Source organism: Myotis yumanensis, unplaced genomic scaffold (assembly GCF_028538775.1).
Source record: "Myotis yumanensis isolate MYYU_CA2020_CCGP unplaced genomic scaffold, mMyoYum1.0.hap1 SCAF_12, whole genome shotgun sequence".
Lineage (NCBI taxonomy): Eukaryota > Metazoa > Chordata > Mammalia > Chiroptera > Vespertilionidae > Myotis > Myotis yumanensis.
Window position 1 is genome coordinate 57,725,498 of NW_027223763.1, and position 20,423 is coordinate 57,745,920.

At 39.1% G+C, this 20,423-nt stretch overlaps 1 protein-coding gene and 1 long non-coding RNA gene across 9 annotated transcripts in view; one reads left to right on the top strand and one right to left on the bottom strand.

Moving 5' to 3' along the window:
* The window catches only part of LOC139021267 (uncharacterized), a 4,751-nt gene extending 3,647 nt beyond the window's left edge, over positions 1 to 1,104 (top strand). The window contains exon 4 of one of the 2 annotated variants that reach the window (XR_011473423.1): positions 735 to 1,104. This is a non-coding gene — a long non-coding RNA (uncharacterized lncRNA). The remainder of the gene's footprint in view (positions 1 to 734) is intronic. The other variant, XR_011473422.1, reaches the window with a different exon arrangement.
* Positions 1 to 20,423, bottom strand: part of BNC2 (basonuclin zinc finger protein 2) — a 430,106-nt gene that overhangs the window by 300,478 nt on the left and 109,205 nt on the right. The window lies entirely within an intron of this gene.

Genomic DNA, 20,423 nt, shown 5'->3' on the forward strand with positions numbered 1-20,423 from the left:
GCAAGGTGGCATTACAAAACAAAGGGCTAATTTGGAGACCCTGCTGTGAACAATCTGTAACAGAATTAGCCTTTTTTCCCCCTAAACTGCACAGCTCCGTAACTAAATGTGACAGTCTGAGAGAAGCAGTTTATTAAGACACCAACCCCAAGTTTATTTAGTTCATAAACTCTCTCCTAAAAAATCAATACAGTCTGTACAGGGTTATTAGGCTGACTAGCTAATACATCCAAATCTAGTCTGCTCGGCCAGCAGTCTTCTGACAAAATGCTATCTCGTGCAGGCAAACTGAGCTATTTCAGATATCAATGTCTGAGGTTGCTCTCGATGAAACAGGTCTGCCATGTAACTAGTACCTGCATATTACTGTCAAGGCACAAGCCTCAAAATTACAGAGATAGCTTTCTAATGTTCAAAATATTTTTTTTCACAACAAATCTATATCATATGATACTGTACTGCGAAAAGTATTGTATTAAAGGAAAATTTAACTAGTCTGTAAGACTAGTTTACAAAGACAACAAGCTTTATTACAATAAGAGACAACAAAATATGCCTACAAGGCACAAAAATGATTTTTGAGTTTGTCCATTGGCTCTATAGTCTGCAGAGTATGAAACAACTATATGGAATCATCTGTGTTAAAGTTATTTAAAACTGGGGGTGGTAGCAGTGGAGGCAGGTATCGCTTCCACAGTAATTGCTTTTTTCTGCCCCAATTTTATGTATTTCAGGTTAAAGAACTGCAAATACTAAAGGCTATGTGTTGGCTTCCGCATGTTGACTGAAAGTGAGAGATGTACCATGAAAATTAAGAAGTACACCAACTAGGTCTAAATGGCACCCACGATATTCAAGACAATATGGGAATGGGAATACCTCCACCTCATCAAAACTCATGCACAGAGTAAGAAACTCCCATGCAGTTTACAATGTAAAAACAGACTGGAGAACTGAAGAAAAAGATAACAATTTGAAAGTGATTTCTGATGTTTATGATGTTCAACATTTTAAACTGTATTTTCACAGAACTTCAATAAAATCCAACTTATTGATTGCTGTAAATAAACATCTTCCCCTTACTTTTGATACTTACTAAGCACTTCATAGCGCATGTTGAGTAATCTGTAAAAAAAAACGTTAGACATATGTATTTTAAACCTATCCTATAGATGGTGATGTTTTGGATAATAATTAAAAGTTGTAATTACAGAGAATTTTTTAAAAATCTTTTTGCATATAACTACATACTGTGCATGTACCATCAATGAGATCCAATTAGTTGCAAAGAATTTGCATTTCAGTGTGTGTGCGATAACAAGACTATAGGGAGGCACAATGCAATTCCACCAGCAGAGTAAGACAGTGGGTTCTTTCTTGTTAGCTCTGTAAGCAAGAATTCCCACAACTGACTGTTTAAAATGTTACTGATCTTTTTATTATTTGGGTATTGAGGTGGGTTTAGGTTTTCCCCTCAAAAAAAAAAAAAAGTCACATGTTGGTTTCAACTATAAGCCCCAGCTAATCGCTGAAGGGACAAATGAGCAAAGGATTTTGTTTAGCCTGCATGTTTGTGGTTTTATTTTTGTTTTGGGAGGGGGGAGATCTTCCATACTTTTTGTTTTCTTCTTAATACTTACTAATAATTTCTTTAAAAACACACTGCTTTTAAAAAATAAATTCCATAACTGGGGGTAGGGAAACCTCATTGAGATAGTTATCTGTAAATATAAGGTTTAGTGATGAAGGCATGCATTTAGTATACTAAGAAAGTACTCAAGGATTTTCATGCTTGTCTAGCTATGTTCCAACCATGTAAATGTAAAATAAATGTATAGCTCATATACACAGTTTCACAGGCATCTCCAGGACTTCTGCTGGTCCACAGAACAATACCTGTAATTCCCCGGGTTCAGTTCAGCAGCTGTTAGCAGATTCTGTAATCTGTAATGACAGTAAACTGGCCTTTGCTCTTCTTTTATTCACTATTCATTTTCAAGGCTTGGTTAAGTACAGAGCTGGGTTAAAGATCAGTGGTTTTCCATGTGACACACTCTGGTATTCATCTAATGGCTTGTCAAGACAAAACTGTCCCTGTTCTTGCCAAAATAAAAATGACGCTCCACATCGCATGACAATCAGCACTTCCTAATGGCAAAACAACTCAAGCTTTTGTAATTCACTTATAGAAAAGTGTTTAATAATTGGCTATCTAGTCCTATGTGTGGAATTAGGTTGTCATTCTCTAAGGAGATTTTTAAAAAATGTTTTAGCCACTCTTCATTCTAAAGCAACAAACATACAGTTTATGATCAAATCAGACTTGACTCTATAAAAATAATGCTGAAGCTACAAATGTGTATGGCATTAAGGTATGTAACTTAATATATGCAAATTATGCAGAAATGGCAGGCTAGGCCCAGTCACAGAGGTAGGGAGAACCAATTGAGGAAATGTCATATTTTTTTTTAGAACAAAGTATGGGACTTGCTTTGCAACATCTGTTGGGCTGTGTAATATTAACAGATGTCTTAAGTGAAAAAAGGAAAAAGAATTAATAAAGGAAACCTACTCTGAACAGATAATCCACCCAAATTTCCATATTCCTGAGGGGGGAAAAGTTGACAGCAGCCTTTCTCCCTTGTGAAACCTGCCCTCCCTATTTTATTGTGCAAAGTTGTGTTTTCTATGTGAAGTTAAGGAGGAACGCTTTTGACTCACTGTAAAGAGAATAAAGAAAAAAGAAAACTAACAACTTCAACTGTGGTTTCCCCTTGTGAATAATTATGTCATAATCTAAGCTGCCTGTTTTCCCTTGAGTCTCATACGTAATTTGATGGGAGGACAGTGAAAACTTCACCCCCCAAAAAAACACTCAAAAAGATGATATATAACTGTACTGTGCCTTCATGCTTTGGGGGAAAGAAAGGAATGAAAATTCAAAAGCAGCTCGTAAGATAAGAGTTCTGATATGAACACATCACCACACATTAAGGTGCTCCTCTTCACAATTAGGATTCACCTATTATTTATACCTAAATCCTTGCACTCTCCACTGGCTCCTAGTTTCCTTCCATTATCACATTTCATATCCTTGTAAGGTATGAAATGCCCCTCTTTGAACAGACAAGGGTTCCACAGCAGTGAAGTCTAATGATCACGAAGAGAACTTTTGGATTATACTAGCTGGATCCCTGTATTTAAATTTTAAGAAAACTGGGAAACTTTTCTTAGTTAACAATTTCCATTCGTGTTTCAATTTATTATATGATTTAGGCAAACCTGAATGTAGCCGCCCTTAATCCAGATTAAAAATATGATGCATGTATGCCAACCGCTGAATCTAACCTGGTGCTGGTTTGTGTGTAAATGAAGTGAACTATGGACCTGTATCGTTCTATAAATCTTTCTCTCAGGTGACACCTATTCTATTGCTTATTCTCCAAAAATTTGTGGCATAAATTTGGGTTAACAGCTAGCTCCTGGATTAATTAATTCAAAATTAGGTTAAAGATCTTGACATATTCAAATGAAGGGGGGGAAATTGTGTTGTCCTCTCTGATTGCTGGTCTCTCTCTCCTATATGAAGGTCTGGGTTAAAATTGTACGTTATTTCATGTTTACCACTACACCTTATCCAGATGACTCTGGCAGTGGGCTGGAGACATTTCACCATATAGAAATCTCAAGGCCTGCACACCCAACAGTTGCAGTTCGATTCCCAGTCAAGGACTTGTACCTGGATTACAGGTTCATTCGATCCCTGGCCCAGGTCAGGGCGTGTTCAGGAGGCAACCAATCAATGTGTCTCTCTCCCATCAATATTTCTCTATCTCTGTCTCTTCCCTCCCTTCCACTCTCTCTAAAAAAATCAAAGGAAAAATTACAGATCTTGTAACATAGAAATTCACACCTAAAACCTGTATGTTCATGTTGACCAATGTCACCCCAATCAATTTAATAAATTTTTAAAAATCAATGGAAAAAATATCAAGTGAGGATTTTAAAAATAAAATAACTGTTGTCTAAAAAATGTATGATTACCTACACGGAGGGAGGAAGCTTGTGTGCTAAAAACATCATTATGTGACCTCAAACTAAGGGAGGAAAACAGGCCTCCTAAAATAAGGTATGAATAGGACACAAGTTTCAACCACTTGAAACAGCAGCATGAACATCCCTGCAAGCCAATACTACCTACAAGCTTCACCTTTTTATGGCAAAGGGAGAAACCGCCCTGCACCAACTAGAACCATCAGTGTGATACCATCTCTGCTGATAGCCTAGTCAAGGGCTCTGTTTCAGAGAAACGCATCCAGAACCTATCCAAATGCCACAATTGCTTGATACACTATTAAAAATAAAAAGATTTGGGTAAGGTGTGGTAGCTGAGGTAGCTTATACAATGTTGGGAAAATGATGAATCCTTAGAATCAATATCAGCAGGTGCAAAAGCATTGATCAGCATGAATCTGGAGCCTCCACAAGATCAAACATTCTACCTAACCTGTTTTGGTTTAAAAACAGAAAACTGACTTTACTCATCTTCTCTCAGGTACAAATGGTGACACTGGCTTCTTCTACCATAACCTAGAGTAAGTATCTTATGAGAAAAGTCTTCTAGAGGAAAAGAACCAGTGATGTGTTTCCTTAAATGAGTATCAAAACACACGCTGTGGAGCATAACATGGGGAATTAGGTTTGTATGACCATGAAGAGCTCCAAGGATTGTAAACAGTATTAATTTCTTTATTTACTTCCTTCTAAAGTCTGCAGACCGAGAAGCCTGCAGCTCCAGTGAAAATGTCATAATAATAGTTTAAATTACTGTCAGGAAGAAAGATTGAGATTCACAGACACCCAGAAATCCAACACTGCTTTTGGAATTATCACAGAAAAAAAAGAGGCAACTCTATTGATGGCACCCCCTTATATGAAATTCACAGACCTAAAAAGCAAATTTAAAAAGTGCAATAATACCAGTGACTTGGTTTCAAAATCTTTGGAAAACCACAGAGATTATTTTATATACATCCATATTTTAGGGGAAAATTTGGAAACAAATCAAATTTGAATGAACTTGGAGAGTGTTTCCAAAATTAAGAATCCCAGAAGATGCCAGAAACTCATTAACAGCAAGTTAAAAGAGGACAGAATTAACAGGTGGCTTAGGTCTGAATAGTAATGATTCTCAGTGGGGAGTAGTGGCTGCAAAAGGCATAAGGAAAGCTCCTGGTTGCAGGTGATGTTCTGCATCTCCTGCTACTTGGCGGTTCTGGCAATGATCACTTTGTCATTCATCAAGCAGCATACACTTACGATTTGTGCACTTTCCTGTATGCGTGTTATATTTTGATTCTAAAAGTTGACTACTGCTACTGTCAATGGTAATGCTACTAAAAACAGTGATAATAAATTAAAACTATATTTAAGAACGAAAAGAAAAAGGAAGGAAAAGAAAAAGTAATGGAGGGTGGGAGAGATGATGGGAGGGACAGAAGAAGGCAGCAGATACTTTATTACTGTCAAAAATCGTTCAGATAACTGTCATTACATGTACTGCTTGCTGGCAACAAATTTTTCAAATGTAAGAGGTGTTGGGAAATCAAGTAAATAACAGTTTCACAGAATGAGGATGAATTGAAAAATAGTAAAAGGGCGGGAGAAAATACTTAGGTGAGCCATACCTTAACTAGGCAGCACAAGTGCGTGGCTATCTCAGAGAGGCTTAAATGGAAAAGAACCCCACAACACAGGATCCTGAAACCTGCTCGCCAGTCTTGCCCTTTGAGCCTGTTCTCTGACAGACAGAAGTGTGAAAATTTGCGGGGGGGGGTGTTTTGGGGTAGGCAATGAGTATGCCTACTGAGAGACTGTGAAAGAACCTACAGTCAGTACTATTTAGAGGTACTGACTATATCAAGACAGATTTAAAAAAACAACAACCAGCAATTGCAGATATACTCCTCTGACCACCAAAACCCTTTTTAAGAGTTAAATCTTCTAAGTCTGACAGTAGTCAATCACTAAATAAACAAAGGCTGGAGAAAGGAAGTAACGAAGTGGGAACGACTAAATCATTTGCTAATTGATTGATAGGGAATACACGTTTGTCCTGACTAGTTCTGTTTCTAGCTGCCTTTTCTTGTATTTATTATAAAGAAAAACATTCAAAATTAATGAACATTTTTCACCCTTGTTAGGGAATATTTGACCTACTTGCCAGGTATAAGAAGATGTGGGGAACAGGAAAGTTAAGGCAGAGTCCCTGCTCACAGGAAGTTTACAATCTAGTACAGGAGATGAGCCATGTACAAAAACAACCTTAGTAAAACAATGTGATAAGAGAAGCAACAGCAGAACCCTATACAACTTGGAAAAGGAGATTCCTTCCAATCGGTGTGGTAACAGAAAGTTTCAAGTCATGGCAGCATTTGCACTGGAACTGCAGAACTGGTAATGCCCCTAGAGAAGTGATCCAATTAGCCTAGATTCTAGGCCAGTGATGGCGAACCTATGACACACGCGTCAGAGGTGACACGAGAACGCATTTTTTTGGTTGATTTTTCTTTGTTAAATGACATTTAAATATATAAAATAAATACCAAAAATGTAAGTCTTTGTTTTACTATGGTTGCAAATATCAAAAAATTTCTATATGTGACACGGCACCAGAGTTAAGTTAGGGTTTTTCAAAATGCTAACACGCCGAGCTCAAAAGGTTCGCCATCACTGTTAGGCCCTAGAACATGAGGTAAGACCTGTGCGGAGCAATGATGAATGAAAGGGATGGAATAGTCAACGGGAACTATTATAATAGGAACAGCCCTAGATTCCACTCTAAAGAGGTGCTATTTATCCTGTTATCCACCCCCAATCAAAACTGCTGAAAGCTTCTGAACAGCGGCCATTGGTATGATCGTTACTGCACTCTAAGATTCATCTGGCAACAGACAGACTGAAGTGTAAAAAGACAGAAGCACAGACACCCATTAGGAAGCCTTTATAGTAATCTGGGTAAATGGCTGCAGGCAATAGGGCTGGGAAAAAGAGCAAACTACAATGTAGAGATAAAATCCAGGGGACAAGCATGACACATGAGATGCAGTAATAAATGAGAAGAGTCAAAGATGACACGAAAGCCCTGTTATTCTGAGCTCCGGGGAAAATGGTAGCACTGTCAACAGAAATGGAGACGAGCTAGTTTTGGGGGCTACACAGTGAGCTCAGTTTGAGAAAACTTCAGATCATGTCAGTGACTAGGCAAACAGAAATGTTCAGAAAACAGACTGACACTGGAGTTATCAGATCTGGGACCCATCTGCGGAGAAGTGACATAAGAGGTAAAAGAAGGTGGCCAAGGGCAGCATCTAGGGGGATACCCACAGTTATGGGGGGACAGAAGACAGAAAGTCTGACGAGAAGTCAGAGTTTACAGAGCTAGGATGGTCAGAGTTCTAAATGTTCTAAGACACAATGCTACGTGTAGTAGAGTAAAACCACATATAGTAGTAAGTAGCAGCAAAAAGTAAGAGCAAAACAAAGTGCATGAGAATGATAAATGCTCAGCAGAATAAAGCTTGAATGGGGGTGGGTACTGGGTAGAGGGGATGGCAGCGGCTACAGTATAATTGGGACGGGAACCCAGGACTTCAGATATACGTGTGCACTACCAGTTCTTAAGCTTGGGCAAATGGGGTGCTCATTATACCATAACTCAAATATATTTCTGGCTGCAATATTTTATAACTATATTTTGTGTCCTAAGAGAAATACCTTAATGGACTGATAGGTATAGGAGTTGTAGAATCCAGATTCTAAAGGAGTTAGGTAAGCAAATTATAAAGACAAGGAAGCAGAAAAGATAAAACATTCTGTGGACAAATTCGGCAAAACAAATAAGTGAAGTAAGAGGGGGGTGGTCTGACGTTAGCAAGGCCTAGGAAAAGTTCTGTTATTGTGTTGATGATTTGCTTCACACTATGGGGACAGGAGGGGGGGGTAAAAAATATCTATCCATAGGCAAAAGAGGTGAAGCCGGCAAAGAAAAAGATATTGAAAAATCTAAGCCAGAGGGGAAAATGATATAAAAGGGTGCTAGGAGAGAATGTGATCAAGAGCACAGATGAAAAGGGTACCCCTGAAGGGAAAAAACAACAACACTGTTATCCAGAAACCGAAGGTAAGAGATACACATATTGAGAGTGCTCATGCAGAAAGCCAATTTGCTGCTCATTTCTCCCACTAAACTGCACACTTGTTGAAAGGAAAAGTTTTATCCAACTTTGGTAAGCCAGGGCCTGAGTACTTAACACATAGTAAATGGTCACTAAATGATAGCTACACAAAAGAAATGATCATCTCAGAAAAGATGAGGTCACTTACTAAGAGTAACAAAGGCAGGATAAAACCAAGGACTACTTGAGAGTAGAAAGGGTTTGGTCCAATTGGAGAGGGTAAAATGAAACTCTGAATAATAAGAAATGAGTAAGACATGGCAAAGAGCAGAAAGAACTCAACCTTGGTTCCAAAAAAAACGATAGCAATTATAAGCAAACAGACTGGATTCAAGAAAGTGCAGCTCACTTTGGGAACTAGAACACTTAGAACAGCAAGAAGTCCCTAATGTAAAGTTGAAAAATGCCTTGCTCCAAAACATATACCATACTAGGCAATAGTCCCTTGTAAATAATTGCCTTTATAAGGCATTCCCATAGCATAGAGTTCTTTTTTTTTTTAAATATATTTTATTGAGTTTTTACAGAGAGGAAGGGAGAGAGATAGAGAGTTAGAAACATCGATGGGAGAGAAACATCAATCAGCTGCCTCCTGCACATCTCCTACTGGGGATGTGCCCGCAACCCAGGTACATGCCCTTGACTGGAATCGAACCCGGGACCCTTCAGTCCGCAGGCCGACGCTCTATCCACTGAGCCAAACCGGTTTCGGCTAGCATAGAGTTCTTACAAACAAATTAAAACACTGTTAATTTGTTTTTTGGATGAAATTATTTAATCTTTACTTAGATGTCCCCCAATTCTAGGTGTTTTAAACATTACTATGTGGTGTGTTTTTTAAATGTCTATAAATTTATTCCTAGCTACTGAAATTCCCCAAGCAAACAAAAATCAAAAAAACTTTATGCTACGTCACATATGTGTTTTGAATGAAGGAGTGGGGGATATGGAAGAAGTCACTTCATTAACAAACATGAGAGGAAGCTGAGGAGAGCAAAGTCCCGCTCCTTCCTTCCTGATTCATGTCTCCCAGACTGCAATTGTGGTCCAAAGTCACACTGACTCTCGGTACAATTAGTGAGGCCTGCATTAGCAGAACTGGGCACTCTCGGTCCAGAAACCCCCTGGAGAACTCAGGGAAATGAGTCCCATCACCTGGCCAACATCAGCAACCGCCAAACAGCCACCTCAGGGACTTGGACAAAGACGTTCCGCCGCTGCGCTGGCAGCCACTGCAGGCTCTCTTCCTAACCGAGTCCCTTCGCGAGGACCGCTGTCTAAGTGACCTGTCATAGAGCTTTATAAAGCCGCATTAATACTGTGGGCCAAAATGAGATTGATCTTTGAGCTTCGTGGTCTCCTGTTGTCAACGGTGCATTATAAAACCAATACTAAATACTTTATAAACAGGTCTCCCTACAGTGTATTAGAAAAACAGTGCATATTTCATGCCCCATAGTTAGGTAGCCACATATCCATCAGACTAATAAATTATTTATTAGGTGCTCAGAAGTGCAATAAGAGTCAATAAACTAACTTCGGGATACTTATAAGCTACTATTTCACTGGAAATTGTACCTGAATGAGAAAACTAGAGCACTAACTGAATGGGGGAGCGAAATAGCCCAGCTTCTCAAGTACACTGTTAGAAGGAAGCACGGGCCTTATGTTTGAGAGGGGGCACACATTTCAGGGTCCTAAAAAGAGTCTTGGTTATTAAATTTATAAAGAAAGCACCGCCCAACCTCATCTCATGCTCATTTCCTTTCTCTTCTATATAGATTTCTCTGGCCCTGCCAACCTTGGAGACAGCTGAGGGAAATAAAAATTGGTGGAAACATTTTGAACACACCCTGAATCCTGATGACAACCACCAGTAATGGTTTGTTCTTGACATCTCCGAAGAAAGTATACAATGGCTTGAGTGTACAAACTTTCTGCTATATGCATAGCACGGAACCGAGCATTTGTGAATCTAAGGTTTAGCATAGCTTTTTTTTTCTATTTTAAGTTAAAGGTCCCAAGACTGTAGACACGCTGTGATCGATCAGTCCCTGGTACCTAGCCCAAAATCATCAAGCATCTCTCCTGGTTCCATCAATCTAAAGGAAAAACAAAACAAGCAAAACACAAAACAAAAAAAACATTTCTGTTCAAGAATGTATTCTAGCCCTTCAGGAAGGAATTTCTTCAGCTGGGAGTTATTTCCCAAACTATCAGAGGCGTGGGCCTTTGTGTCGTATTGTGGGTGCCATGGTTTCACATGTTGGCCACATTAATGCTGGAGAGCAAGCATCTGGAACCCACAGCTGAGTGTGTTCCAGCCCCAAAGCACCCGCAAGGCCAATGCCAATGCAAACCACTCTTCCCATCCCACATCTGAACCACACTGGCTTTCTCCAGGAGCCAGGGGCTGAGAGACAATTCTGAAAATGAAGGTTTGGGGTTCTTTCTATTCACATGATGGGCTTGGAGTGTTGAGAAGAACAAATGCCACAGGAACTGGCTCTTTTTGTCTCTCTCATCCTACACCCAGTGAATAAACCCTAAAGAGGGTGTCTAATGGTGTTCCAAAATCTCCCAAGGGAAAAACTGAAACAGATCACTGTATCGATTTTTGCACTGATTTTGTATTCCTAGAGTCTTACAGTGTTAGCCCTACAGAGGCTGGAGTTTTTAAGGTTGAAATATATTTCATGTGGTAGTAAAAAGAGTGGAAATGAAGGAGAAACATGGGAGGACCTGATTTCACATCACTTTCTCAAAGAGATCTCTCCAAATCCTAGAAATAATGAAAGGGTTGATGAAAAAAAATGTAAGACAGGACTAGTTTCTTGTATTACTTTTGCTACTACAACCACTACAGCTAAGATGATTATTCATATTAATGAGTTTGGTATGTAGGCAAACTATAAAAGATGCAGTCTCTGACCTCAAGTACTTATCTCTGTCTTTTGGGATTTACTCCTCCTGCTAGATTTACTTTTATTCTTCATAACCTTGCCCAGAGGAAGTGATCATCACTCAGGACTTGGAGCATTTCCATGGGTGGGGTTGAAATATGGCAACGAGAAGGGAGGGAACTTTTGCCCTTGAACAGAGACAATGTTGGCCCTACCACTCAAGATGTCTAGTTTGTGACAAAGTGAAATATAAACCCCCTGTGAAATATTTACACTGGCCTTGCTGAGCTTTATCAGAAAAATCTTATAAAGTGTGAAAGAAGATAGTATTCCAGTGCTTTATCCCATCAAGTACACATGCAAACCGTATCATTGCACACAAATGAGCTATTATTTGACAACAATCTCAACCCACCCTTTACATTCAATTACTTATGTTTTGTGTGTGTGCTTATAGCAACATGTGGAGACATCCATGGAGTCAGTTTTGCCCAGTGGTTAAGTGCCAAAGTTCTGCAGTCGATTACTTGGGTTTGAATACCTGGGGAAACTTTTACTAATCATGTGACCTCAGCAAGTTATTTAGCCTCTCCAAATGCCAAGATTCCTTAACTCTAAAGAAGAAATAATACTAGCTTGCCAAATTGTTGTGAAAATTAAATATTTTGATTAGCGCAAAAGATTTAGCCAATGCCTATCACAGAAGCCTTTGATAAATATTAGTTGTTGCACATGTATTTATGTGTAAAGAGACTATGCAAACTATAAACCCACCAACCAAGTTTGGCCCTCAGGTCAAATTTGTATGAGTGTGCAGGTGTGCTTAAACCATGGCCAACATGTAAAAAAAAAGTCAAGAAATTTTTAATTGAACTATGGATTTCCAGCTGCTGGGGACAAGCGGGAGAGGCAAAGGAAGGGTGACATGTCAGGGAACTAAAGATATGGCAACAGAAAGCTGCTCCTTCATGACAACAATCTGCTGCCCTGAACACAAGCTACTGGTCCTAGCATGCACTCCCCAATGGGAACAGTCTTCCCTACTCCCCTTTGTAAAATCCCCACCTGTTTCCCTCAATTCCATTATTTGCCTGCCCACTATAGCCATTTGAGTTCACAGCCCTTGGCTATAAGTCACTCCTTATTCACCTGGCATACATATAGAGAGAGAATTCATTCACGCGTAAATGAAAAGTCACATTTAAATAAAATGTCAAGTACCAAAAATGTTTCCTATTATGTCTACCTCATACAAGAAATAACACTGAAATGCATTATGTTCCCTCTCGAATTTTCCTAAACCTGATACCGGATGGGGCAAAAGTAGGTTTACAATTGTTCATATGGAAAATAATTAATAAATTATAATACAATAAATTTAGTGTTTTGTGTACTCACAACTGTAAACCTACTTTTGCCACACCCTGTATTGTTGATGACAGATATATACACAATGAGTAAAGCCATTACCTGTCACCACCATATCAGGGTTTCTAATACAATTACAGACATGGGCTTTGTGACAGCTTTTTCAGACATGGTGGTTCTCAAACCAATGGAGACCTTCTTAAAAATAAATTCATACTGCACATACAGGACAAGAAACACAAAGCCTGGGCCCCTTGACCTCTCAGCTTGAGTCAGAATTATTAAGACTATTAGAGGCCTGGTGCACAGAATGCATGCATGTGGAGGGGTTCCTCAGCCTGGCCTGCACCCTCCCGCAATCCGGGACCCCTCAGGGGATGTCTGACTGCCGGCAGTCGGACATCCCTCTCGCAATCCAGGAACGCTGGCTCCTAACCACTCGGCTGCCTGCCTGATCGCCTTTAACCACTTGCCTGCCTGCTTGATCGCCCCTAACCACTCTACCTGCCTGCCTTATCACCCCTAACCACTCGCCTGCCTGCCTGATCACTCCTAACTCCTCTGCCTGCCTGCCTGATCTCCCTTAACCGCTAGACTGCCTGCCTGATTGCCCCAACCACTCTGCCTGCCTGCCTGCCTGCCTGCCTGACTGCCCCTAACCACTTGCCTGCCTGCCTGCCTGATCGCCCCTATTAGCCTCTGCCTCGGCTCCTGCTGCCACAGCTTCGTCTGAAAGGATGTCCAGAATGACGTCCAGAAGGTTGTTCGGCTGTCCAGTCTAATAGTATATTACGCTTTTATTATTATAGATACCAAAAAAGTTAAGAAAATGGATCTACTCATATTGCTTTACTATACAAATAGGGCAAGTGGGAAACTGAGGCAAAGTAAAAAAAAATGAGCTTTTGAGACCGGGGATTCCTAAACTGCTTTTATATCATAGAGGTCTGGAGGACTGAAAATCCAGTAGTGTATGAGAGCCACTCCACTGACTTGTGAGAACAGACTACTAAACTTTCAAATGTTTAATGTTAACCTGCTGACATTGTTAACTAGAAATCAGCCACGGTGGGAACAGTTAGACCACAGCAATCAGCAAATGCTACAAGTCAGAGCTCCCCTACCCCACTGAAAAGCACAGCACTCCTTGAGATTCTGAATCTGGCTAAGTTCGGAATTGTCGCATGGTACGTATGGTCATGTATGGTTCTTTGTATTTCTTTCTAGAGATTTCAGATTTTTGGTGAAGAGTTTGAAGAAAACCAAACCAGACACTTAAGAGTTACAGAATAAAATAAATCAGTGCATAAATCTGGAGTGCTTAGTATATATAAGGCAGGGTGATACATTTTATAAAAGCTGCAGTAGGATGTAAGCATCCAGATCTCTGAGGAAGTTAATCATTCTGGATAGGCATGGAGTCTAGGGATATCACTTCACGTTTACTGAGCACCTGTTGTGTGCCAGGTTTGGGGAAAGCAGAAAATATTTTTTCATTTGCTCTTCACAGGCCCTATGAGATAGGAATTATTATTCTCATCTTACCAGTAAGGAAATTGAAGCTAAGAAAGTTAAGTCACTTGGCCAATGTCTTATATTAAGTGTCAAAGTGGGGATTTCAAGACCAAGTTGGTCTGATGTCAAAACATGTGTTCATCCCAATACCCAGCATTGCTTCTCCAGGTTTCTACATTTTAGACAAGAATTTTGCTAAATGATGTTGCTATTCACCCTATGTTTTAAACAGTAATTATCTTCCTTGATAATTAGAATTTTTCATTTTGAACATCCAAATTAACATATGGTAATACTGTTAGGACTTCTAAGGGATTGGGGGTAGGCATGATTCTGATAGCTTCTAGAGGGAAAAAGAATCTCTGGGAAAAATCTGTTTTTAAATTTAAAGAATCAACCATTTTATGCTCATATAGTATTTCTAATATTTAACAACTTCCAACTTCTGTTTTATTTTACTATAAGCTTTTCCTAAGAAACTTTAAGCAATTGTTAAAAAGAATAAAATAAAGCTCTAAATACTGATAAGGAACATCTTCAGATAAATAATGAGTAAGAGGCAGGATACAGGACAGTAAGTATAGTGTATGACCATTTGTGTCCAAAAAAACAACAACACTATAACACTGGGAAGGGGTTAATAAATACCTCTATATTTGGACTAAAGTACTATAACTTTAAGAATCTGATGCACAGAAATTACTTCTCAGGAGGGTTGAGAAATCTGTTGTCTCTATATATGCTTCTGTACTCTTTTCTCACTTCTTACAATATTTATGTGTTAATAATTAAAACAAAAAAATTTAGAGTTTCAAAGCTTTCAGATCCTAAGCAATATGGGGGAATGACTATCTGAGAAGTTCAATATCTAAGCTTGGATGCTTTGTTGCATCTTTTCAGATGCTCAAAAACACTATTTTTTCCTGGTTCTCAACTGTGCTCATAGTTGAAAGGTGTTCATATTTAAGACAAGGCCCTCTACTTTCACCAGACCTACAGTGAGGTTGAAGAGATTATATATAAACACCCTACTTATATAAAATATACAAATAACTTCTGTCTCTTACTAAAGTAGAAGTGCAACAAGTCACCACTTCTGTTATTAACTGCTAGAGGCCCAGTGCACAACATTCATGCACTGGGGCTGGGGGGGGGGGGTCCCCTCAACCTGGCCTGCACCCTCTCACACTTTGGGACCCCTCGGGGGATGTCCGCCTGTCGGCCTAGCGCTTAGAGGCTCCCACCACCGCCGCTGCACTCACCAGCCGTGATCCCAGCTTCTGGCTGAGCAGTGCTCCCGCTGTGGGAGTGCACTGACCACCAGGGGGAAGCTCTTGAGTTGAACTTCTGCCCCCTGGTGGTCAGTGCACGTCATAGCGACTGGTTGTTCCGCTGTTCTGTCGATTTGCAAATTAGCCTTTTATTATATAGGATAATGCTTCCAGGAGCATAAGTAATTTAGTCAAAAGAGGGATATGGGCTGAGTTTCTTGGGCTAAGGATAATATCAAACGGCAAAGAGATCATGCCAAAGGGGCATGAATAGAAACAAGTGTGAAAAAGCACTGTTCTTTAGGTAGGTGGAGAATGCTAGGAAAAGATAAGATTAGAAAAAGAATATACAAGCAAACTATAGATGCCTTGAAAATTAAACTTTAAGTTTCTGAACAGAAAAGTTAAGTAGAGACAATGTGCAAGATGTATCAGAAGAGTGATAGATCTGAGGCAGAAATATTCAATTAGGGGATTGTATTGTATTCAAACATTCCCATAGAATGTGAGCTCCAAGAGTAAGGACGTTTGTTCGTTTCCATCTCCCTATACAACAAGCATCTAAACACTATAGTAAATACTAGTAGAAAATGGACAGCTCATCACAGAACATGAGAATCTAAAACTAGGTGACAGTGAGACACAAAGAAACAATTTAGAGTTGTTATGTGTTTTTTTAAAAGATCTAAAAGAACTGATGCTTAAATACATTAGCTTTGCGGGGGGGAGGGGAAGAGGTTGAAGATAATTTGAAGTTTTCCAGTTAGAAAAAAATGGTGGAGAAGGAATGTCTAAAACTAACACTTAAATGTATGCATTAGATATAATTTAATACTTTACACATCTATGCTGAGTTAAATTTTTCTACTTAAAATATATTCTCTGATGTTCATAACTCTGTCTTCGATTCTCTACATTGTATTCCTGACTGGCATCTCAACCAACAGCATACAGCTTCACCACTCACCTCTAGGCTGGCCATATCATCTTCCATATAGCACTTAACTTGCAGAAATGTTATACATAGGCTATCCATTTGACAAAGCAAAAATCTGCCCCCATCAGATGGGAATGAATGGGTATCCCTCCAGAATGCGTGCCGTACCCAATGTAAACTGTAATTAAAAAATAAAATTACAAAAGAATAAAATTCCATTTCTAGTCCCTTTCAAAAACTGTTTCCCTTGAACTGCAGTCTTATTTTTTTCAAAATTAAAATAAATAGCCTGGCCTGTGTGACTCAGTGGTTGAGCATTGACCTATGATCCAGGAGGTCATGATTCCATTCCAGATCAGGGCACATGCCCAGATTGTGGGCTCAATCCCCAGTGGGAGACATGCAGGAGGCAGCCTATCAATGATTCTCTCTCATCATTGATTTTTCTCTCTCTCCCTCTCCCTTCCTCTCTGAAATCAATAAAAACATATTTTAAAAAATTAAAATAAATATCAAATATTATGGAGTCATTTGTTGAGATAGCGCATAAGTAATCATATGAAAAGTTTTTAACAATTTCTCTAGAAATATTAAAAATCAAGATTAATTCCCAAGCATACTATGTATTTATTTTTAATGAGTTTATTTTTTTCATTCTAATGAGATCATTAAAAGATCCCATTTTTAATGTTTTGAGACTTGAATTCCTATCTGAAGACAAAATTAACTGCTGTGTGATACTTCTAAGAATTTTTTTTTAATTTTTTTTTTTTTAAGAAATAAGAGATCAGATGACAAACTGTTCACCCTGTCACATGTTATGGCAAAATAAACACAAAAAACCTTAAATGGGGAGGAATTACATTTCAGATGGCAAGTTGTTTTGGCTATTTTTTGTTACATTCAGTATAACTAGTGCCTAAAAATGAAAAGCAAATAAAAACTACTATAAAAAATTAGAGGCTGCAGTATTTTCAAATGCTTGCATTTCCATCTTGGATACTGTCTTTACAACAGTAAAACAACTGATCAATGAAGTCAATGTGTTTGGGGGCAGAAGTAAGTCAAATGAGATGTTCCATGCTGCTGTAGACAAAATTACCAGCTGAATGAAGCTGTGAATTAGTAGTTTCATCTCAGAACTGAAATTCTCATGCAATCTTAGAGAACAAGTCATTTTTACAAATTACTTGGCAATCATGCATTTCAAAGACAGCGTCTCAGATTGCCAGATTAAAAAAAAAATACAAGCTATACAGCAATCTATGCACAATCCTTCTCTTCTGGACTCTCTTTTCCTAAACAAATACGTACATACCATCAAGTAAACAAACATGATCTTAACAATCTATTTTAGAAAGAGAAAGAAGAGGAAAATACCTATAATAACTTGCCGTATTTGTACCATAACAAAGAAAACTGCGGGAGGAGCGCGAGCTGGCAACTCTGCCAGAGCTAAATGTATTCCACATGGTTAGTGGCCAGTGAGCTCTGCAAAAGGGGGAGAAAATCTGACACTTAGGGCTCCAGAATGAACATAACCTACTAGGTTCATTCTCCGTTATGATTCCGGATGCACATTTTAATAGTGATTAAAACGTATGGAACGGCCCGGAGCCTAATGTCAGGATGTTTCCACGTCCCTTAATATCACTTGAACATCCCAGGTCAAATATAACATGACGCTAATGGTCTGGAAGCAACGTGGATGACCTGAAACTGTGTCTTTTATTTTAACAGATCTCACCAACTCCTCTTTTAATGGTTGTGGGACAGACCCGGCAGAGTTTGAACATTAACAAAGGCTGTTAAGGTAAAGCTTAATCCCAAATGTGTTAGCATAAAATTCCCCACTTCAAAAAAGGTTTTAGAGTATGTTTTATTAAATCCTGAAATGCATGTCCTGGTAAATTTCTGTATAAATTTGATTTACAAATTCCACTGAAAATGTGCCACAGCTGGCAGAATAAATTACTACAATAAATCATTATTAAATAACTGTAAATCTCTGTAATGACATAATGCCTAACTAAAAAAAAGTACGCAGGAGTGAACATTCGGTAGAAGAAAAGCACTCTTCACATTGGAAAGCAAATTACAAAACTTACCATGCCAACACTACAGTATGATTCAGTGACTACACAGGGAAATAAAATTCACATAAATAGTATTTAAATCTGCAGCGGAGCTGTGTTCACTATTGCATCAAAACGAATTGTATGGCAAGGGGTAATGGACTCAGGTTGTTGGCGTTAACGTTCGCACTGCCAAAGTGGAAGGCTTACATGTTTACATGTTACAGCTGTATCCAATATTTTGCTAGACAATAAAAACATATCGCAGGTATCAATCACCAAGCCCAGTTTGCCCCTTCTCTGAAACTTCATAAATATTCCTTTAAAAATAATCTATTTTCCCACCACCCACCCTCTCCTCCATATCAAACTCCACCCTACTTCAAAATAAACTTTTAAAAATATATCGTTATATTCTTTTTGATGTGGAACAGATGGAGAGTCCAGGTAATCCATTACTTTTAGATATCACTTGAAGTGAATCACTCCAAACATCCCTGCCTTATTGAGTTCTCCCAAGCCTCCATTTGTCAAAGCACAGACACTTGGTACTTGTGTGGCCACCATGCGGCACACTACTCCAGCCAAGATGAGCTCCAGCAGAGCAAGAGGCCCCACCGTGCCAGCGTACCGTGTGCGATTGCTTCTTCTGCCTCCTGGGAAGGGTGAATTATTAACTGACACTTTCACAACAGAAAAACTGTCTAAGATAAACCCACTGAAACAGCTAGTCTATCGAACATTTCACACTGCCAGTGAGTAAAATCTTTGTCCAAGTCTTCACTGCCCACTCTTGTTTGCATTCCCAGGCACTACCTCGTCATGAAATGGAAAGATGCTCCTGAATGCTACCGGGACTTTTTTTTTCTATTTTCCGAGCCTCCAGTGGCAAAAATGTCTTTGAAGAAGGAAACTTTTCCAATAAGTGCAAGGTTTACCAATATATGATTCAGAAAAGTTGCCCCCAACTCAACAAACGGAGCTGTCCAATAAAATAAAGAGGAAGGATGGTCTCTATTTTAGTATAGATCAAACTATTTTTGCAAATAGGCATAGGATGTATTCTTCCCCTGTATTTCATTTTCCAATTTGCCTTCAATTATAGGTACAAAAAGCCACTCTGTTTGCCATGTGCAGTAACTGTTTCACTAAGAAATGAATTTACCCAAGAAGCACTTGGGGCCCACAGTCATATATTTATTTATTTCTAACATGACATTTCTCCCTTATCCTGCATTTGCATCCACACAAAGCTATTCTCTGCATGGGAGAGCAGAGAATCTCAAGCCTCAAAACCTAGCCCACTCCTGGCCAAAAAAATAAGCCAGTAAAAGGATACCTAATTCTATGAAGGTGAATAAACACCTAAGAGTTACATGTGAAAACAACTGGCCAAATAAACAAAAGTTCACAATGAGAGACCAAGATGGCATGAGAGGATACTCTAAGCCCAAAAGAAAGGGTGGAGAACATGCAGGAAGAAGCCAAGAGGAGACCTGTGAGACTGGAGAGAATATGCAATGTACAAAAAGCTTACAAGAGTGTGCGACCTAAATTTTGAGCTACATTACCTATGAAAAGCAATCAAAGAAATGAAAATGTTGACCACTGCTATGATTATGTCTTCAGTACTAACCATCTGGTGTGATCAACTGATATTTGTTAACTCCATGATTATATAACCAAAGACAAAAAGTCCTTTCTTCTTCCTCACTCCGCCATCCATCTTTCTAGACAAACCAGTCTACTCTGAGACTCGAAGTGCCAACTGACCTTTGATGGTCACCAAATCCCTAACTTCAGCCTAGATCGCTCTTTTACACTGCAAATGAATTCAACCATATACCTGTCACTGGAATGTCTGACAGTAACTTCAAACTTGGCATCCCAATAAGTACAACCTGTCAGTACAATCTGTGACTCAAGTCTGCTCCTTCTCCAAAATTGCCCACCTCAGCGAATGGCATCATCGGCCACTGAGTACTTAGAAGACTATTTTCTCCATTATAAAGGCTAAAGAGACCATTTTATTCTTTCCCCTTTTTTAAGATTTTTAAATTGATTTTGAGAGAGAGAAGAAGGGAGAGGGAGGTCAACATCGATGTGAGAGCAGAACA